The 23,863-nt window shown below is 36.5% G+C and overlaps 1 protein-coding gene and 1 pseudogene across 1 annotated transcript in view; one reads left to right on the forward strand and one right to left on the reverse strand.

Annotated features, from left to right (window-relative positions):
• The window catches only part of STT3B (STT3 oligosaccharyltransferase complex catalytic subunit B), an 82,390-nt gene that overhangs the window by 52,794 nt on the left and 5,733 nt on the right, over nucleotides 1-23,863 (reverse strand). The gene's annotated exons all lie outside the window — the stretch shown is intronic.
• On the forward strand, nucleotides 22,591-22,708 carry LOC116158379 (U2 spliceosomal RNA; annotated as a pseudogene).

Genomic DNA, 23,863 nt, shown 5'->3' on the forward strand with positions numbered 1-23,863 from the left:
TAATATATACACATATGAAATCATTACGTTGTCCATCTAAAACGACACTGTTACATGGTAATTACATCTCGATTAAAAAAAAAGAATGGAAGGGGGAGTTAATAACTAGGGGGAAAAAGTCCAAAATCAATATAAATTGACCACACAACTACTCTTCTCCACTACAGTAAATAATCAAAAAAAGAATGTATCTAATCAATCTTTTACTTCACTTTCTTATTGAGGAATGAATTTTAGCCTGGTCTTTCTTAGCAATTTATTCCATCTACATAGAAAGCCACCACAGCCATACATTTTATTCTTTATGCAATCCCCTCAAACCAGTGATTCATTCTTGAAGAAGTCTTCTCTAATGCTCCATCCTCCCTTCCCTGGTCCACTTAAAAAAAAAAAAAAAAAAGCCCAGACTTTTTTTTTTTAAATCCTCGTGAATAGCCTTAGTTTAATTCTTCTTCATCCCAGGGAACCCTTCAAAACCTAAGACAAGTTTACGTGCTTGATTTAGGGAGAAGAAACTACCTCCTAAAGCAGTAAGATGAGATTACATGATGGAAGTCCATGTATGGAAAATGGTTCTACTTCTTGGGTTCTAGCAGAGTTATCAGTACAACACTTGTATTCCAAACAGTACAGCTTAAATAGCAACTTTACAAACTGGCTTAAATTTATACCATATTGTTTCCTTAGGAAAACAGACACTAAGTACCAACCCATTTGTAAACTAGGGCTGCCCTCGTGAACATGGAGGGAAGGTGCTGCCTCTGCATTTTCCTTCTACAGATCTTGTTGGAGACCTAACCACTTGGTAATGCTTGGTTTTCGGTGTGTTAGTTCATCTTTCTTTATAGTCAAACACCTAATGTACATTCAAAACAACAAAAGCTCATGATTATGTACTGAAACAAAATACCACAATACACCCTTAATCTTAAAGGTTAAAAAAGTTTTATACCTCAGTCTTAAATTTAACCAAAACCTTTTCCATCTTCAAGAGGAAACTTTTGAGGTGGGAACGGGCTTTGTACGTTTCATTAACGTTTCCAGTTCTCTATAAAAAATATGGCATTGTATCAAAAAAATAAAATTGGAAAATATGTAAGAATAAACTAAGGAGAAGAACAGTACATTCTTAGCTTTAAAGCTGTGACCAACCTGAAGGCACCTAAGGCCTCTGTGACTAGCTTTTGAAACATAACATATGGTATGTGTAGAATGTGAGCTAGAGAAGTTGAGAAATAAAGGTCACAATTTATAGCTAAGGAAGTAAAAAAGAAGTTCTAGCCCAAAGACATGGGCTAAAGGCAGTGTTAAAGGTAAAACACAAGCAAGTCTCCCAAGGGCCAGTTCTGTCCTCCTTTTCCCTAAACCATTACTTCTCTAAATCTACCAAATGCATATAAATATAATTAAACTGTTAGCCAAAGTTTGCTACTTGACACTTTCCAGGGGCTATGTCACTTTTTCATAACACTGGTATTAAAATGACTGTCTCAAATAAGTGCCTGCTGTAATACCTCCTACCCTTTTCATTTCTATGCTGCATTCTTATACAGATCCAAGGTTAACACACTTTAAGATGAACACAGAGAAAACCTCAAAAATTTAGAAACCAGGCTTTACAGAAATAGATTCAAATTGGGAAGTAACCAAAAAACAACAGAGAAAGAATGCTTTTGGCAATGAAAGAGCAAGATAAACACAGACGGGATGGCAGGCAAACATGTCCCACACCCCACAAATGCACAGTTCACAACCCTAATTTCTGTAAGACAACACGAGTCTAGTTTAGCTTAGCCTTTGCAAATAAAACCTAAGAAACAGAAGAATCAATCAGAAACAGAAAAGAGGAAACAAAGGAGAGGCAAGCAATTTTGGTCAACGATGGTGATAAAGAACAGTCAATGTAAGCAGCAAAGAAGGGGAGTAGAGGAGAAAGGTGGGGTGAAGGAAGGGAGGTGGGAGAGCTCTGAACCAAGTACCACCACATCTCAACACTGTCCCCCGAAGGCCGACGCCCTCAATAACCCCAGTATTCTCATTTGCTTTGCGCTGAAATACCAGGTTAACTAAACGTAAGTTTCTACCAGAAATAAGGATACATGGACCCCAAGTGAGAGTTCAGAGCTGTCTCCTAAGGATAGAGAACATATGTCAACTTGATAGCACGTCTTTCAAAGCCTCCCAAAAACTCATCTGTCAAGACATTATAATAATATATGCCTCTAAGGATAGCTATTCTACATTGAACACTAGTATGGTTTACATTTTTAAAAGGTAATAATTTTTAATTTAATTTTTTTTTTTTTTTTTTTTTTTTTTTAGTTCTAAGCAACTACTGTGTACCAGGTTTCTATTAGGTCTGGGAACAGCAGTGAAAACGACAGGCAGTCTCTGCTTTCCTGGAGCTTAAGTATAGTAAACACAAACCAGGTAATTGTAGGTTGAAACAAAAGCCTTGGAAGATACCAAAAGGATGAAATAAAAGAGTGAAATGGAAAGAAGGCAAGGAAGGAGTAAGAGGTAAAGACTACTTTAAGCAAAGTATACATGAAGCCTTCTAACATCTGTGAGACCTTCCAGGATGGGAGAAGCCAGCCATTCAAAGAGGCGGGAAGAGCTGTCCCTAGGTAAAGAAACCAGCAAGTGCAAAGACCTCGAGATAGGAGAGTTTAGTGTGTATAAGGAAGAGAAAGGTGTCCAAGAAGGGGATGGGTAAACAGGTGCATTGCTCAGCACTATTTATTTACAGTTACTCTTTTTAAAAAATTGTTTTTAACAACTGTCAGGTACTGTGATAAGAATGGTTTTCACTTAATCATCACCAAAAACAAAACAACAACAACAAAAAAACCCACAACCCAAAAAATAACTTTGAGGTAGGATACTACACCCAATACATAGATGACTAGACTAAGGTACAAAAATGTTAAGTCACTTATCCAAAACCATTCAGCCATTAAGTGGTCAAGATGGGATTGAACTAATAAGCAGCTTTGGTTCATGCCCACATTCTTGAGCACGATCACAAGATGATTCCAAACAGCAAGAGAATAATAAATGCCTCTAATAATTTGCATCACCTTCTGGGCACATGAACCTTAAAAGTGGATTTCAAACAGTTCCCCGTACCTCAGAGAGTCCAAAGAACCCCTCTGGGACTACCTTTCTGACAGGAGTCTGGAATACACTTTGAAGAGAGTGGGATATTCACTTTTGAAGGGATTACGGTGCCATCCCACTTAATCCACACTCATCTCTTTATACATTAGGCTCCTGTGTGAACTCTCAATTGAAGAAAGGGTTCAAGAGCTAAAACAAGTGTTTGAAAAACACTGACATATGTTTAAAATTACATAAGCAAAACCAGTAGCACAGTTCTCTTAAGATATGTGAAGATGCAACTTTGAACCTTAAAGCTTTAGCCTTTTCTTAAGTTACTTTGGAAACAAAAGGACAGAAAAGTCCATTTCAGATTTCAACTTTTTGGTACAGATATTACACATTTTAAATAATCATGGCCAGAACAGCCACCACCTTGAATGCTACAATCATTGTGCCAAAGAGAAGAGAACTTTGCAAGACCAAACACAACAAATAATCAGCTGGAAAGAAATACACATCATTTATACTCTCAATTCAGTGGCCCAGTACTAGTCACATGGTCCCACCCATGTCCTGAGAAGAGAAGAAAACAAGATATTGGTGAATAGCACTAACAGGTAACATATATGTCATGCTATTTTGTAAATGAAGAAAAATCATTAGTCTCTATAGTATGATCTTATCTGTGCCAAAAACTGAAAGGTTATGTGTGTGTGCATGTATATTTACAGAAAAAGTTCAAAGACTATGTACCCTCTGAAGAAATCCTAGCAGAATACATAACAAGCTCTTAATTGATCATGCCTCATTCTTTGATTTTTAAAACAATGAGCAAGTTTTAATTAAAAAAGAAAAAAAAAACCTGAAAAGGCTAGGCAAAGAAAGAAAAATCATAGCCAGAAAACCCCATTAATACTACATGACCAATAATAACCATCACTATACCACCTTATAAGCATCACACATAATCTATAAAACGTTTTACCAAATCCTCCGACAAGTATTACTCTCACAAAGGAGATACAAAGCAAGTGGTCCCCATCTCTGCCTCAAATTTCTCCCGTCTTGGCACCTTTCTTATACTTCAAATATTAACCCATTCAATCACCACTGTGAGTCTTGCTACTAAACTATAATTTCTAATCTTCACTTCTTCAAGGTTTATTTCTCATTATATGTAAACCTGGGTAAACCTCCTTTTCAAAAAAGACTTGCAATCCCTTCTTCCACTTCTACCCAATACAGGTCTGTTTTATCCCAACCTGTCTTCCCATCAATCTTGCCACATAAATGTTAAAGAACTACTTTGGCAGAATGCCTCATGATAACATCAAAGTAATGTCTCCTATCATTTGCATATTCAATGTATCAAAAAGAAAGGAGAAAGGATAGGGAAGTGTTTTTTCCTCACACAGAATTTTTCCTTCATGTTTTAAAAACTCTGTTTATGAGATATACAAGAGGGAACTAGGAATTTCTATTTGAACTAAAAATGTCAGTTCACTTTCATAATATACCTGTTATACATGGATCAAAAACGTATCTGATAGAAAGCAGTCTCAGTTCTCATAAAAAGAAGGAATGCAAGACAGGCTTGTTTCTACCGCCCATTACTGCAACATCTTCCAAGAGGTATATACAACCTTCGTTATTAATTATCATGATAATCATCTACCAGTATTTTTATTTGAACAAACTACTTATGATGCTTAAAAGTTCAACAGTTCACTCTAAATCTCTTCCTCTTTCTCCTATTACTGAGTATTTTCTAATGCCACAGGAATTTCAAGTGTGGTTGTTTCTCTTTAACGAATTTAAAAACCACATTTTACTCTTTATCTCATTTTTCCTTAAATCTTTAAATAGTCTGGTTACTGACAAGCGAGAAAAGTATTCATATACCCTTTTCAGAAATGAAGTCTATGTGAGACATTTAGTCTGACTTAAGAAGTCATTCTCCCTCTCTTTTGGAGGAAAAAAAATGCCAAAAATGTGTAGGTGTGGGTAATTTTAGCTCCTTTTGACTTTCACCCTTCAATTATTCAAGCAATGTATTACACCGTCAAAAAATAGTCTCCACCCTACATGAAACAAGGGAAGCTCACCTTCTCCATTTCATATTTCTATTAACTATTCCAATTGGTCTCTTTTCTCTCGCATCAGCCTAGGTCTTCCCTAAGAGAAAGAGACTTCTCCTGTTTCTTCAAATATAGTAGCAAAAACTGTAGTGTGAAAACACAAGAAGCACTGTCCTCTAGAAAAGATACTGGCTTTATGGAAAAGATCTATTTTGCTAATTTCAGAGTTCTACACTGCTTCCTAAAGAATCTTGTTTAACCATGATCAGCCTTACTAGAGTAAGAAAATCTATGCTAAGCTATATAGAGACTTGGCTCTGTTCTAAGGGAAACCATTTGAACATCAACATTCCAAATGGGACACCCCTCACCAAAGACAAGCATCTCAAGGATTGTACTGTAATTTCTGTTCCTGAAACTGACCTCTGTCCATTTTTTTCTCTTCTCACTTAATACTGACTTTTCTGCTCTATTTCATGCTTTAGAATTCACAGGATAGGCTTAATATACTTTTTTAGATCTACCCTCACAAATATCTCAGGATATGTATTAGTCAGTACTTTCGAGATAATTTTGCTAAATCAATCTCTTTAGATTATGATCCAGCAAATCACAATTTCTGAAAACTCAGATTCTCACGAAGAATCAGAGTTCTGTAACAGATCTCTAGCTTGCTCTCTTTGAGAGAAAGGTCAGTATTTCCACACCACATTGTGAACTGTGCCTTCATTTGGAACCCTGGAGTTTTTTATACCTCAGGGCAACATACAGGGACAGCTGAACGGTATGGTTTCCCTACACAAAATGGGAGATGGATGGCTGTGCAATGAGAGATGGAGAAAGGGAATCAGTATAATGCCTGGACCTCAATTTTAAGAAAAGAACATAAAGAAAACTAAGACTCAGAAAACTGATTCTCTTTCAAGTGTCCATTCCCCTAAACCCCTTGGGTGAAAGTCTTTGCATACCACACACATAGACTTTCTCAGTCACTAGGCTCCAAATACCGATGTCAAGGCTCGGCTTCATTGCTCTTTTATCACTGCTACCTCTCCTCTTTCCCTCGTCCATTCCCTGAACTTTGACTCCCTTGTATGATTCCTAAGTACATAATTCCTTTTTCTAAGTTCTAAATGCTCATATTGAACAGCCAACCAGAAGAGCTACTGAGATGTCCCCAGAGGCACATCATGCTCAACATACCTACAACTGAACTCTTTATTTACTCTGCTCTCCTCTAGTAAAGCTGCTCTCTCTCTTAGTTTAAAAAGTTACCATTATCACACGGGTATCTGGGAATCATCTCCTCCCTAAATCCAGCTCTTCAATTCCCCCCAAAGTCCTCTTCATATTCTATCTAGACTATTTCACTTGCCTCTTTACCGACTTCCTTCCTCCCAATCCACCCTCCACACAATTCTAAAATCAACTATTAACTATACCAATCCTTCACTGTTTCCCCAAACCTATATGATAAAGTCCTGTTTTTAAGATTCCCCGCCCCCCATCTCCACCCTACCTCTTTCTCCCCTCACAAACATACACTATGCGTGCTTTTCCACACTTCGTAGCTTTGTACTAGCCGTTCTTGCTTCCCGAACAGCAAATCCTCCTCCATACCCCTTCACGCTTACCTTTCAGGACCTAACTCAAAGACACCTCCCTCCTAAGCCTTACCTGTCCTTTCAGCCTCCCTCCTTTATACCTCTGCTGGATCTTGCACTTTGCCTTTTACCTCTTTCAAACCAACATATCAAATAGCATTAATTTAGGCTCCACCATTAAGTAAATAGTAACATCGTAAGTGAATACAACCTTCGTTATTAATTATGATGATAATCATCTACCAACATTTTTATTTGAATAACAGCGTTTCTGAACATTTTATATATAACCTAATTTTAAAACTTTTTTTCCATGCATGAATATCCCAAGTAAGTTGATTTAATGTTAGTGTGAAGTTACAAATTGTGTAAAATGTTTTAACTCCCACTCTAAGGTAAACTGTTCTTTCTGTAGAAATACGCTACTCAGGTAGAAGGCAATAAAAATAGTGTAACTAGTTTAATTAAATTTTCATTGTGTGAACACTCCCTATAGTCAATGCTAAAAGCCTTTCCTCAGTCCTCTGTATCCCTCACAAAACCATTCAGTACTGCACACGGAAATGAAAACCATCTCCTACAGCCCATCAATTTCTGTCTACTTACTTGTTTCCATTAGTTTGAGTAAGGGTTTAACTTCCAGTTACCAACCTCAGCACTTGATCTGGCCCCATCCTGGCCCCGTCCTAGCCCCACCACCTTTCTCACTAAATCCTGGCCACAGGGGCCTTACTTCCCCTCAGCATGCCAAACCTGTTCCTGCCTGGAAAAAATGCTCTTAATTCAGTTCTTCACAGAGCTAGCTTACTCCTTGCCTTTCTGGTCTCAGCTCAAATGTGCCCTCAAAGGGCCTCTGTCATTTCTGTATCTATAGTGGCAGCCCCACAGCCACATCCCAGACACTAGCCAGCGTATTACTTTGTTTTTTCATAGCTTTTATCACTATCTAAAATCATCTAATTTTCTTACTTGTTTACATTTTGCTTGCCAGAAAATAAGCTCTATTACAACAGAGACCCCATATATATATTCCAAACACTTGGTACAGAGCCTGGCACAGTTATCATGCAGTATCTGCTTAGTGACTTGAATGTTGAAGGGACCATTAGTACTAAAAGCATCTGCTCTCCTGTAGTTAGATATGCAATCGAAGCCTATGGGGAGGGGGGCAGGAGAAATCAATGCTTTTACAAATTCTAAGATATAAGATATCTTAATTTATCACCTTCTTTTCCCACAAAATATATAATAAAGATAACACAGATAAAAGGCAAGAGAGGTATAGATCAAAAAATTCAAGGCTAGATAAAAACACACCAAAATGTAGGTCATAAGGCCCTATGAGTTTAAATGACTTCATTTCCCAGCAAAGACAAGAGAGGCATGAGTAATATCTCTCTAAAGGAAGGATAAAAAATGTCATTTCCACAATCAAATTAAATTTTGATTGAAAGTATAATCAAAATGACAATGATTTTTAAACTTAAATAGAACACATATCAAAATGCAGCAATTCCAAATGAATTTTCTTAATAGATGGTGCTTACTCTAATAATTATTTTTTTTGCAAGAATCATGCCATTTTATCTTTTTATAAATTATTATAGCTAGGTACCACCTCAAGGATAAGAACAACAAAATCAGAAATAGGAGAGTCAGGGCAGAGTAAGTTAACAAGTGACAGAATCTGCATGCAGCCACACAGTTTCAGATTTTGACATTTCTAAATATGTGCCAAGAAGTATGTATTTGCCCCCACAGAACTTGTATTATAATTCAGACCAAGTATTTCTGACCAAAGATTCCATAATAAAAAATCAGGTTTCCTGAAGAAGTATTATTTCTTTTTCATCATTCTTACACCTGTGTCTGGGACGGTCTGGAACTCAGAAGAGGACAGTCTGTTAGAGCCCAGTAATTATGGTTTAGTTGTGTGACCAAAAAGGTCAGAGAAACAATAAAAACAACAACAAAAAAAACCAACAGACATATCAACTATTACACTTTCACAGTGCTCAGTACAGGTAAACACTCAATTTCTTGCCAAATAAGAGCTGGTTATATTTCTAAAAAGCTGGCAAAACCATCAGCTGGCAATGAAAAAAACCCTCCGAGAAAATGGGAGGAGAGGCAGAGTTTTTCATCGTCTGGGTGGGGGTCTCCAAGGATCTGATGAAAACATGGACTCTCTCTCCAGAAGTATGTGCACAAAATTTCTGCAGAATTTTGAATTTCTTTTTAGAAGTCTCCCAACATAGAAGTCACAATAGAAAAGCATTTCTTTCCAGCACTGAAAAACCTACTGTATCTTTAATAGTTCAGAAAAACCACACCTGTGATCTACTGGTTTTGGGAAGTGGAGAATATACTTATTTTTCAAGTTTCTGACTCAACCAGTAAGTCACTTAAAATTTATTATTAATAGTTTCATCACAGAAAAAAGTAACACCACGACCACAAGGCATAGCACCATATAGGCAAAGTGCTACGTAATCATCAGATTCTTTTTAAAATAACTGTGGTGCTTAAGGGCTTTTTGTATCAAAAAAGTAAAACAACAGTGTCTCCTTTCTTTGCCCCATCTCAAAAAATTAGGGAGAGATGGCAGAAAGAGATTCAGGAGAAAACAGAATAAATATTTAGTTTTCATTTGTTTAAGAGGAATAAAATAAACTCACATTTATAAAAAAAGATCTGATTTAAAATTTTGGTATATAAATATAGCACTGTGCTATCTCAAACTGTGGCTGGCAAAGCTGTAGTTGGAGCGAGATTACTCTACCAACACTTAAACAGATGTCTTTTGTGCATCCTAGAAAGGAAAAAACTAGAAGCTACATAAAGAACACTGAATACAAGATTCTGAAATAATGCAAATATTTTTCTTGAAAATGCAACCATGATATATGGGTATCAACTTATGAATAAATTGTAGCTCACAAGTAATTTTTCACTCGGAGCCAATAAGCCTGGGCATTATGCATACAGGTACACAATTCTAACTAAGAACCAGAGGCACACGTGGTCCCTGACCTCATGAAGCTGACAATGTGACAATCTTGCAGGAGGGATAGTCAACAAGCAAATACAATTAGAGAAGAAAACACATAGGATATCAAAGGACATCTGACTTTTTTTTTCATTTTTAAAATTGGAAGTATAACATATGCATTAAAATATACTGATGCTATATATTTGATTCAAAGAGCTTTGACAATTTTATACACACCATCAACCGTAACTATCGCCCCAAATCATCACTACAGAAAGTTCCCACATCACCTTTTCAGTCATTTCCCCCTCCCAATTTCTGAGTTCTTTCATCATAGATTAACTTCATTTGTTCTCAGATTTTATATAGATTTTACTTTCTACAGGTGTCTGGCTTCTTCTACTCAACATAATGTTTTGGGGATTTATTTCATGCAGTAGCAGTTTGTTTCTTTTCTCTTCCTAAGCAGTATTCCATTTTATGACTACTACAACTCATTCTCTGAAAACACATACAGGTTGTTTCCAGTTGAGATAATAATTAGTATGGCTGCACATTCTTGTTCTAATGGATAGTTAATAGGAAATAAATGTTAATGTTAATGTTAACAGGAAATAAAACCAGACCAAGTTTTGTGATGGCAAGAATGTGCTAAAAAAAAAAAAAAAAGAAAAAGAAAAAAAGAACGAGGGTGAGGGAGGGGAGAGAGTGCAACCTAGGAAGAGTATTTGAAAACGCTGAGTAAGCCCTGAAGAGATACCTGCAGTTCGTTCATTAAGCCTATTAGATGCTCGTGCAGTATCACGTGCCTTCACTGCATTTGTTATTCTTAACTGTTTCAAGCCTGTCTCCCCTACTAGACTAGAATCATGCCTATCTGGGTTCATACCGTTATATCCACAGCACCTGGCAAACAGGTAACAGAGATGGGAAAGGTTTATCAAGGATATCTGTATTCATTTTCTATTGCTGTGTAACAAATTACAACAAACTTAATGGCTTAAACAACACACACTCATTACACCACGTTTTCATGGGTCAGGCCTCCAAGACACAGCTTAACTGGATCCCCTGCTGAGGGTCTCACAAGGCTGCAATCAAGGTGTTACCAGGGTTGGGTTCTCATCTGGACTCAAACAGGGAAAGAATTCACTTCCAAGCTCCCTGTGGTTGCTGGCAGAATTCATTTCCTTGAGGACCCTGGTTTCCTGCTGGCTGTTGGTTGCAACCTCATAAAGGCTGAGGCTGCCTGCAGTTCCTTGCCACATGGGCTTCTCCAGCACACCTGCTTCCTACTTCCTAAGGCCACAAGGAGAGCCTCTGGTGTGAGTCTGATAGCAGGACAGAATCTTATACAATGTAACATAATCATAGAAGCTACATCTCACCACCCCAGACTGTCCACCACTCTAGCCTTCAAAGGCTGTCAACAGGCAAGCTCTTACAAAAATAATTCATTCTGTGAAAAGACTCACATAGTCAACTGTAGCTCTAACAGTTTGTTTACAAAGTGAAGTGTAAGATTTTACAATGTTGGCTGGGTTAACGTGTATCTCCTGGTAAATGAGAAGGCGCCTAGTGCCACCACCAGAAATGACCAATTATGGCTGGCACTGTAAGCATAAGAAAATCAAGAAATAAAGGAAAGGAACAGAATTCCACATAGGTATTAAAAACAGAAGTGAAAACCAAGGTGTTAGAACACTGATGATTACACCCAGGATTAGAGCTCTTCTGCTCCTTCTCTTCTTTACCTCGTCATGAGGAGCTCGCAGGCTACGTAAGGTACCAGATCTACGGAAGACCTCCTAGTTAGGAGACTCTATACACACCCGGAGTTCAGGACTAATGGGAACAGAAAACAATCAAAGCAAAGGAAAAGTACAAAGCAGCTAAGGCCACCACCTAAAGTTGGCATTTCAATGCACCTTTTATTATCCCTGCCATCTAGTGGCAGGATGGAAAACGAGCATGCCAGACTGACATGCTAAGTGCACATGAGAGGGGAAAACTGCCAGTTTACTAAGACTACTAACATTGACAACCTAAATCCATTTCTACCACATGATACATGTGAACACTGTCTACATAATCATACTAATAAACACACAACCAACTTTATAACAAACTATGGAAATTCATATGTGAAGATAGTTTCAAGCCTAATATGATTAGAGATTCCTATCAGTATTTAAGTAACAGCAAAACAATAAAATTTCCAATTTTTACTAGTGGTATTGAATAAAGAAGTCATTTTCCCCCCTATTTTATTACTAGGTCAATTCTAAAGTTTGAAAAGACCAACAAATACAGACTGACCACTACTACCACACCATCAGACCACCACGTACATTCATGTACGAGCAGTTGCAACTGGGTCGTAAGACTTCTCCCACTAACCTCCCTGGCTCTTACAACTGATGGGTGGGTCATTTTGATTCAAGACCTCCCAGAAGCAGAGAGAATGCTGTATTTATCAGGTAGACAAGCTACCTGTTTCTCTACTCCCGAGCAACACTTGGGAAAACCAAGGGTTGTTCAAAAGCTGAACGTGTCTGCAGAGCTTCCCTGTACCTTCCCACTGAAGGTGAGATGCATTACAAATCAAAAAGATATTAGCTCTCATAAGAACATAAGAGACTACTTTCAAACACATGTCCATATTTTAGTTCTGTCTCTTAACTTCTGCCTTAACTGTCAGTGACAGCTACCAATTTTCATAAATATCCATTTGAAAAAGGAGTATGTTCTGCTTTATCAAGGGCACTTAATAAACTAACTGGGGAAGAAAAGAAACAATGATGACAGGCTGGCACCAAAAAATCATATCAAAATAAGAAGATGATATAAATGTTTTAATGCCATTCAAGAACAATCTGAAAAAGAATTCTAAAATCACATATAAAATAGTGTATTTGATAAATTAAAACTATCCAGTAATACTTTTTGCTCAGTTAAAGCCAATAGACTCCACACAAAAGAGACAGGTGCACACGACTGCATGTTTTCTTTCTTCCTACAAAGCACACACACGTACATATTTTAGTCAGGCACATGTTCATATACCACAGAATCACAATTGCCAACAAATGTTATCTATATAAACATGTTATATTTATGTTTATTTGTTATTAGATAATTATATGTCAATATTAGTATTATATAACATACTGTAGTATACTATGAGATTTCCAGCTAATAAGCATTTGCTATATAAATATGCAGTATAATATATTTAAGCCAAGACATATTCATATATTATAGAAATAAGATTTCCAACTAAGAAGCATTATCTATAGTAATAATATCCCATGACCCCCAATTTGCTGAGATTTAAGAACCAAAAGGGGTTTTGGTCAACTATATGTTCAAAATGAGAGTGAACAACATTCAGGAGAAAGTAACATCAAGAGGTAACATAAAACAATTACTCAAAATAAGCAATGTATACAGGCCTTCTCTGGACATCTTAAATTTTAAGACTTAAGAAGAGGCATACTCATAAGCCATCATATAGTGTTAAAATCTGACAAATTATTAAGCTGAAGAGCTGAGTGTCAAAATACTCAGTCACCAAGACAAATTAGGTGGATGGTATGAATGAGCAGATACTCACTTGTTTAGCTATGAAAAAATAGATATGCTTCCATGATAATGTGGATATACTTGATGTCCACAACACAGTAATTCAAACAAAAGAAGAAAGATGGAACGATTCCAAACCTGGGAGGCTGGCAGTTCTAGCTGTAGCTCTATGACTCTGAGAAAATCAGTATCATTAGGTCTCAGGTTCCTCATCTACCAAATAAAGCAACTGAATTAGTCTTTTTGAACTGCATTCAAGGGAACAGTAATTAAAAAAAAAAAAACCTACAGTGTTTCCTAAATTATGTAAACACTATGTTAAATTAAATTAGTATTTTGTTCAAGAACTCCTCATTTTTTAGCATACTAGTATGTATTGTAAATAAGTGGATGGGGTATGCAGTTTGGGTAAATTTAAATTATCACAGATTATTTAGCTGTGAACTACAATTCCTGGGATATGTGTTCTGCAGAACACAATTTGGCAAGCACTCCAACAAATAATTTATATGTTCTCTTCTAGGTATAAAGTTCATTCTATAATCCAGAGGGGAAAAAAGGGATCCAATTTACCTAGCTTTAGTCATCTCATTTGCAAACAGAAAGTGTGAGCAAATATACTCAAAGAACTAAGAAAGAATAAAAAGAGAATGATTCAATTTTCTCTTCCCTTTTAATCCACATTTTGGGGTCGAAGAAGAGGTGATAGGAAATAGTGAACAATAAGCAAGCTTTAGTATCCTTCACATATCTAAAGTAGTTTTATTAATTTCTATAAACTAATAGCATGTACTAAACTCCTGAGAGATTAGCATACTCTGTTTTAAAACATGTTTATTCTGAGAATTACAAATGTTACAAATGCATTTACTGAATTTTAAACAGATTTAATCTTTTCCCTCTTTTTGACAAATGGCGTTGTACTATTCTCAACCTGGTGGAATCTAACTTTGCACTTTTTGCCAAATTACCTGACACCTATACTTTTATCATAGTAACATTACAGCAAATATGTCATACTGCCGTTTACTTCCTGAGAAGAGTAACTAATTCTCACGCAGGACACTGGAAGTGAAAGAATATGGGGCTGGAAAAAATTAAAATGAACAAGAGGCTCAGTCATGCAAAGGCTGGTATCACTGGTGGAAAACGTTTGTGAGTCAAAGTTCAAAGATGCTCTGTATCCCACTGTATGTCAAAGAATCCCTCCAGTAAGCACAAGCACTATTATCATTTTCATTTCTGCCTTTGCATCTTGGACCCAAGAAATCTGAAGTGACATGAAATTAAGCCTGCTGCCCTCAGCACGGCTTTTACACTGGAAACCTGTACTGAGGCGTCTGTCTTCTACATGCAGAATTGTCATGGTCAGAAACTATAGTGTAACAAAGAACAATTTTCCCAACTTGAGGGTTGGTAAAAAGTGTCCACACATTTATTTCTGTGTATTTTGCATTTGTTCAGGCATGAGAGAAAGCTGCTTCAATTTATGCAAAGTCTTGCATTGTGGAATTCAGAATTGCTCTGTGGCATTTTCAGTTTTCAAGCAACTCAGCACCACTTGATGCCTGCCTACAGTGTTCTTTTTGAAGTACATATGGCAAGTATCTGAATATTACTTGGGACTCTGTAGCTTCTATCATAATTAAAAAAAAAATGCTGACCACAACACTTAATCTTAATTTCCATGACAAAGTTTGGAAGTAGAGTCAGTCAAGAAGAAATTGAGATTTGACGTCTCAAATGTCAGCCAATTTCTTTCTACTGTGTTCCGAGAACCCCAGCATCCCCTCTAAGTAGGAGGACTGGGAGCAGACCTAGTCTGGCTACCAAAAACACAAATGTCTGAAATGTGCTGGCAGATTCTGACTGACGGATCCAACAGAATAATTTAGAGGAAAAAAACTTGAGGACTGGCGGAGCGGGTAAGACTAGCGAGAACCTGGAGCTGAATGCACTAGTTCTAGATCCGTCACTCTGAGGCCTTGGTTTCTTCATAACAAGTCGCACTTTACCTAAAACGTAATTGACCATAAAAGAATAAAAAAATACTTGTAAGGAGCAGACTGCTGGAAGCATCATGCCATTGCATAACTGTACATAAGTGTATATGCTAGTCTCTATACCAAAAATACCCCTGAGGCTGTCTGACTTCAAGGCCCACTCTCTTAATATACTAAGCAGTACAGACCCTTCTCATCTGTAAAATAGGGCTAATGAAATATTTATCTTACAGAATTGCTTAAGGACCAATAAGCCACAAAACGCAGTAAAATTTGCAACAAATCTAACCTAGACTTAGTATCACCTCCCCGCCACAACCAAAATACAAAGCCACTCAATTTAAAACAAACAAACAAACCAAAGACATAAACAGATATTTCACAGGAGATAATAATGATAAATACACCGTGGCCACCAATCTCTAAAGAAGGCTCGAAACAACTGTGTTTGTCTGTGGGTGCATCTTCTCTCTTGACTCAGAAAGAGGCTGGCCTGGAAACGTCCCCTCCCTCAGAAAGCTCTTTCTCAGAACCCAGCTGCCATGCTGTGAGGCAGCCCTAGCAGCCACATACACCAAGTAGCCAAAACCCCCAGCTGAGTCTCCAGATGACTGAAATCATCCCAGCCCCACAGCTCATATCAGGAAGCAGAGGAACCTCCCAGTCAACATTGTGAAATAAGGAAATGCTGCCTTGTCACTAAGTTTGGATGGTATATTTTTATAAATAACTGAAACATTATGACAAAATTCCCAGGTATACACTCTAGCAAACACGTGCACATATGCATCAGAGAGCATAGTTTTTACTGTTCATAGTAGGGTTATTCATAAAAGCAAAAAGTAGAAAACCCAAGTGTTCAAATAGAAAATGTATAAATTCAAGGCAGAAAAGCTTATATATAGGATGACATTATCTTTTTAAAGCTCCAAACAAAGCAAACTTTGCAAAATATTGTCTTTTTTTCAAAATATTGTCTAGCAATACATACATGAGCTGTTTTTTTTTTTTTAAATATGACAAAGGAAATGCTTAACAAAACTCAGGATAATGGTTTCCTAGAGCTAAGAGGAAAACCAGGAAGATAGGTTAGAGAAGGAACATGGATAAATGTGAAATTGATAATGTTCCAGTTCTGCATTTGGGTAGGGGTATCACAGGGGTTTATCAATATGTTCTTAACTATGTATATGGGTACATACACTATTTTATATGCAAGTTGCATTCTCATAGTTTGATTTACAAAGTTTTATGACATCATGTGGCAATTCACATCCATCAACTAAGACATCCACCAACTATGACATCCACTACTTATTACACAAACTTTCAAAAAATCTAAAATGATTATTTCAGAAGGAAAAAACTTTTTTTGCTTTAAATGCTGTTTGTATCGAACACTTCATTTATCATTTTAACAACCCAAATAAAGTATCTTAAACAGGAGAAAAGATCCCCCTTTCTAATGAAGTGACTGACTCATTTTAGCAACCTTCAAAAAATATTGTTTAAAAAGATTTTAGTTGCTCCTCAAGTTCATTTTTCTACTTTGAAGAAATGACTGGCCTTTATAGTTTTAAGATTACATTTATTTTATCTGCTGCGGTGTTTCATTATACTGTTCCTTTCAGATGCCAGAAAGCTGCTTAGCATATTAAAATAAACGATTTCTTTAGCTACAGCTAAGTTAAAATATTAGGATTGAAATCAGACTTCCATGAAACAAGTTTATTACATTTTTAAATTTAAGAATGAATGCAACATTTTAATTGTCAATATATTCAACAAACCCTCCTCACTATTACAGGTTTTTTTTTTTAAAGGAACTGATGGATAAAGGTTAAAAAAGCACACATCATTTTTAAGCAAAAACATGTTGTGAGATCATTACAGCACATCAGTTTTAGGACTCACAGGAATACTGCTATTATCACATGGAGTAACAGTATAATTAAAGAGCTAATCAGTCATTTTGTTAGAGTTCAATCCATAGTAAAAGAAGATAAAGACTTTATATATTGGTTTACTTAACTCTTAAGATCTACAGTAGTCAAAGACCCTCCCTGAGATTAGACAAAGACAAAACTACTTCCACTGCAGACACTTTAATGGAGACAAGCAACTTATTTCATCCCTAATGAGTACTTTTATTTAGTATCATTTAACCTCTTACGGTAGAGTTTAAATGAGATCAGTCAGAGCTGTGGCTTCCTAAAGTGTTGCTTCATTTCCATATTAATTATCTATAGTCATAAAGTTAAATTAGGAGCCAAGAAACCAAATGGATCATTAATCTAACCCCACCCAAACTCATCATTTGTATGAACTTAGTATATTCTAACTAATGCCTGTGTATACAATGATCGTTTCTATTCTTCCACATCAAGATACTTCTCAAGTTCAAACAAAATGCCAGCTTATGAATTTTACCTCTATTGCTGATACCTTTCTACATTTATCATCTCAAAAGTTAACAGCATTGAAACTTTTTTCATATTTTTGATATTAACTAGTCTGTCTTTTCTTATTCGATGTTCTTTAACTAGTAAGTTAAAACTTCAGACAGAACTCTCAGAAGAAATATCTGTGTAACTAACATCTCCTTCCCTTTATGTTCTTCCTAAGGTATCCATTCACCCAACTAGTCATCTCTCAATAGTGGATGGCAATCACTGATGCTCACATAAATTACTTCAATAAGCATTAATCATATCCTTTCTTCATCAACTCTTTCCCTCTTCTATAAGATTAAAATGACACCTTTATTTACAGTGAGATTATCACGTTCACTACCAAAAGGTTCACCAGCAATTCTAGGGCATGAGAGAGACATGGGGGTGTTTTTCCACACCACCAAGCAATTCTCCAACACCAGCTGGGTATCCTACAATTCAACTGACCCTATATACCTGGAGAGAACATCAGATCCCACAGGTTAAGGGCTCAGTATTCTGCAAGACTGGGCACCCCATCAACTTCAGATGCCAATCACAAGTCCAGGTTGTCATGTGATTCTAACCAACTAGCTATACATGAAAGGTGCAATGACTCCCTCCTTGGGTTCCATGAATATACTAGAGTGGCTCACAGAAGTCAGAGAAATTTCTTATTTGCTAGATCACCAGTTTATTGTAAAAGGATAGAACTCACAAACAGCCAGATGGAAGAGATGCATAGCAAAAGCTCTGTGGAAGGGGTGCAGAGCTTTCTACCCTCTCTGAACTCACCACTTTCCCTGAATCTCCACAAGTTACCAACCTAGAAGCTCTCCAAACTGATTGTCAGGTTTTTATGGCAACTCCATTAATACACTCCATGGGCATAACTGAATTACTGGCCACTGGTGGTTCTCTGGTGATTAAATCACCACCCCAACCCCTCCTGCCTCCCCGGAAGTCAGGGGGTGGGACTGAAAGCTCCAAATCTCTAATCACAGGGTTGGCTCCACCTGCAACCATCTCCCATCTTAGGTTACCCAGAGGCTTTCCAAAAGTCACTCATTAACATAACAGAAGACACCTTCAACTCTCAACTTCTAGGAAATTCCAACGGTTTTAGGGAATCAAGATCATATACATATTTATTATAAATCACAATATCTCAACTACATGTGATTCTACTGACATCACAGTGAAATCCAAGGTTTATCAAGGCATCACACAGTAAGCACTTTCTGTATTATTACTATCATCACCAAAACATAGAATTGAACATTATGTTCCTAATACAGTGTAGATATTCTAGGAAGATTAGAAATGATGTTCTTACTCTGAAGAATCTTGTTTGTTTATAATAATAGTAACAATAAGTTGTTGTTGTTGTTATTATTAATTAGAGGGGGAAATGAGCACCATGGCACCATAACTGTCTTGCCAATTTAGGCAAAAAGCAACTTAAGTCTCCTTGAGTGTTTTTACATTACAGGTATTAAAATCTTCTTCAAAATGGCTCTGGCCTATTTAGTTAAATGAACAGTCAAACAAAATTTAACTGAAGTATGTCTGCTTTATACTGGGATTAATAAAACTTGTACCTATACCTCTCACATAAAGCGGTAAGCTATATTGGATTGTTATTTCTGAAAGAAGTATGCTGGGCATGTTTCCTAACAGTGAATCCATTTCAGAAAATTATCCCTACTTCCCTGGAGAATTCACATAAGAGGAATACTAGAGGTGTCAAAATAGCTTACGTCATTATGTTGGACCATTATTCAAATAAAGCCTAATTCAAAGTTTCTCTCTGGTATGTATTACATGGGATTTGGGAAAGGAAGAGTAATAAGTATGTCTTCTTTATGATACTTGATTTAAATTTTAAGTTGACTAAATTGAGTTTGAAGAAAGAAAGTCCTAGATTTAAATTCTTTTCTGATTAATAACAAATTAATGATGTAGTCCTTTATATGTTCACAAAACAATCAACTGTTATCCATTCAAGTAGCATGGTTCCACACTTATGCACAGCAGAAAAATACCATCAAATTTGATCAAATTCTGATGGATAAATAGAAATGCATTAAAAGCATTCATATTTACTGTTTCACTCAAGAACTGCTTTCTAATTGAAAGTTTGTAAGCTGGAATCACATTTCCAATAGTATCCTTAAATCACTTGCTAACACAATGAGCAATTCTCACACCCCAATAGATTCCAAGTTCCTGCATAAATATCCACCACCTTTTCTTTACCATTCTCCAAAAACCTTTTTATCCCCTGAAGAGTTTCTGAAAGGATCCTACTGTTACACCTCTCCTATTCTTCCTGAAGACCAAGACAACTACTAAATCAATAAAAGAAATAAAGATATTGAGACAGGCTGGGACCTGGGACCATTTACTGCAGTGCTTGCACCTGCACACAGGCTCCTTGAGCAACAGGATACAAAGAAACTATAAGGGACTAAAAATAAATGCATACATGCACAGTTGGGGAAAACTATGAGCAACAAGATACAAAAAGGCCAAAACCCAACTGCCACCTCTAAGGTGCTGGGAGCAAAAGCAGGTTACTGCACATGATGCCTGCACACAGCACCATCAAGGAGGTGGAGAGACCACCTAAGTCACCCCTCAGGCTCGACCCACCATATGCTCCCCTACCCTCACCCCACTTAAGGGACCAAGCTCGCTTCCCCAACTCCAGGAGCAAGCAAGGGAACCTGTTACTAGTTTTTGCTCCCTTGTGTTGCAGCAATAAAGCCTTGCCTGAATTCCTCATCTGGCTTCTTATCAATTCTGTTGGTTAAAAAGTCCAAGAACCCAGGTCGTAATAATATGAGGAAAGAATATTAAGTGGTAGCAATGGAGGACTGGAAGACGAAAGCAACATGAACAACAACGTTAAGAGAAAAAAAAGGCTGTTCAAGAGTCCATGGTATCTACACAGTCCATTCTTAGTGTTTTACTAAATCCCTACAGTTTCAGATCCCCTTTCACCATTCTCTTTCCTTCCTTCTTTCAAGAACTACAGCAACTCCTTTCCTTGTGTAAATTTTAATATGTATACTTTAAAATGAACAACAGTTGGCAAAAGCCATAGTTTAAAATCTAGTAATCTTGGATTTATCTGATTATTTGATGATCATTTGTCTCTTGAAAAACAGTGATATCTCATCCTCTGCCTCTTCTATGTAGTCTCAATAATTTTGTACTCACAATGACCCTTTGATCAATGAAGATGAATCTTAAAAACAATGATGAGGAAAAAAAAGCAAGACACAAAAGTCACAAGTGTACTCTTCTAAAGTTTTAAAAGAGGAAAAACTAAATTTTATTATTTAGGAATGGACACAGAATTGAATCACCAATGATAAAATGAAAGGATGTAATTAACTATAAGTGTGTGGTGGAGAAGGGACAGACTGAGAAAGTGCACACCAAGACTTCTGAGGCAGTGGCGATGTTCTTGATGATCTGGGTAATGGTCACATGGGTGTTTACTTTATAATTAGTCATTACACTATACACTGGGTTTATATACTTTTCAGAATGTATATTTCACCATAAAAGTTTTTTAAAACACTGAAACTGAACATCTTCTCATTGATTAAAAAAAAGCTTTTGTAGAACACATATCTTTTCTCTTGATTATGTAAATATTTAAGACATTTTCGAATAATATCTCAAAAACTTTAAGAGTGCCGCCTTTCAATGGTTCTGTACTCCATTAGTTTCCCTGTGGATTACAGAAGATGGTATAATTTAGTTTCATAATAAAACTTCCTTAATGAATATATGTATGTACATGCATGACTGGGACATTGTGCTGTACACCAGAGACTGACACATTGTAACTGTACTTCAATAAAAAAATTAAAATTTAAAAATACAATAATATTAAAAAATAATAAAACTTTCTTAAACAGGGTATAATCTACAGGAGTTACTGGTGTTTTAAGAATAGGTATGAACTGCTAAGAGAATAGATCTAAAAAGTTCTCATCACAAGAAAAAAAATTTTTGCTAACTATGTAAGGAGATGGATGTTAACTACAGACTTACCCTGGTGATCTTTCAAAATGAGTACTAATATCAAATACGTACATTGGAGGTAAAAATTGTATCTCAATTTTTTAAAAAAATAAGCATGGTGGTCACAAGTGAGTTTCCAGTCATGACTCTTCACTAACGCCATTCATCTGGCCAGCAACAAATAATAATTTAAGCTATGCATACACTGGAACTTTATAAATTCAAGATCAATGGATTTTAATTTTTAAGAGTATAGAGAACAGTATATGCTGTAATATTATCTATCCATCTGTCTATGGAGTGAGAGAGGAGTCCAATAATTTAAGACATCTGTAGGCTGGAGAGATTGCTAGATATCACTAAAGAAAAGAATACCCAGAGTGTGAAGAAAAATCTTTAACTACCCGAGAATAGCTAATAAACCTGCAAGGCATGAAAAAGAAATTAAAAGGAAACCCCAAAAGAAACATTACTGACTTGGTTATCAACAAATCATCACTACTAATGGAAACATAAAATTTCTTTATGTCTTTTTGCAATAATATTTCTCTTGGGATACAAATTAAGACAGAAAGTCAAAAAATAAGTGAAAAGTTAGACTGTGGACACTGTTAACTCCTGGATATTATAGATAACTGACGCCGGTGTTTTAAGTCACTAGTTCTAAAGAAGTCAAATTTCACACAAAAGCTGTTTCCATAGCTAAACCTGAACTGCCAACATCTCCCATACGGTCAATTTAAGGTGAATGGTATCACTTCTAGGCCTTTTGGCTAAGATCAAGTGTAGTATCTGTTCTCATCAGTTGAAAGTGAATGGTAGAAACTAACTTTCCCTCATCATCTGAAGTAACAATTTTCCAACAACTTCTCAAAAAACTTCCTCTAACGCAAATAGAGGTGGGAAGCAAACAGAAAAGAATCTAGCCAAGCCACAACTGTACCGTCTTAGAGAAGGTACTTCACCCCTCTGGTGGTCAGCTTCCTTGCTCAGAAAACAAGACAAGCCAGCCAACACCTACTCTAAAAGTCCTTTATGCTACAGAATCCGGAGTCTACTCTGAGAGTTTAGCTTCCACCCCATAATTCCCTTAATTGGAATGGCTTAATATTTCTAACCTCATTACTCTGAACTTTTTACAGACAACTCTCAATGAAAACAACATTCACTTGGATTCAATCATCTTTTCCTCTCATTTAGCTCTTCGCTTAAAAGCCCCACTCTGAAAATTCGCTAGTCATCCAGGTTTAAAAACTTTAAGCCATCATCAACTCTTCTCTCTTCCCTACATCAAAAGCAGCAAAGTAATTAGCCATCATCCAACTAGGGAGGGTAATTAGCAAGAGCAGGGACTGTGCTCAGGCATTCTGATAGGCCAACATGTTAAGACTTAAGTCAGGGCAGCTGATTAAAAAACATAAATTAAATGGAGGCCACTTTCATTTAAGCCTGCCTTGGAGGCAGAGGGTGCAATAAAAAGGATATAGATTTCCTCTGAGAGGAATCCTGAATTGAAATACCTTTTATCTACAGAAATAAAAGATGTCACCTTATCTCTTCAATTCTAAGATCTGTTATCAAATTATAAGATAATGTAAAAACTAAGCATCTACTACTTTTTAGAACATATATTAAAATTATCCTGTAATACTAAGTTCTAGAGAAAGAAGTCACGGTCAGCTTAAGTGTACCAGTCACAATTTTCTAGAAAGTTTTTCTAAAAATGGTACAAACCTGACCACCATAAAGACATTCACCAGCTTACATACAGGTTATATCCCAAAATATGTTAAAGTGTCTTTCATTTAAAACTATGAAAGCACTTTTCCAAAGAAATAAAATTCCAAATAGTTAGGCTTCCTGGCAAGTCTACAAATGCCAGCTAACCTCCATTTACCTAAAATACAAGAGCATCTAGCAGCTGCTCCTATTTTTTCCAAGCCTTACCCTCACCTGACACTTAAAAAAAAATCTTAACGGTATTGCCACTTTCTATCAATTTTTAAATCCCTAGAAATTATTCATA

Source organism: Camelus dromedarius, chromosome 17 (assembly GCF_036321535.1).
Source record: "Camelus dromedarius isolate mCamDro1 chromosome 17, mCamDro1.pat, whole genome shotgun sequence".
NCBI classification, from domain to species: Eukaryota; Metazoa; Chordata; class Mammalia; order Artiodactyla; family Camelidae; genus Camelus; species Camelus dromedarius.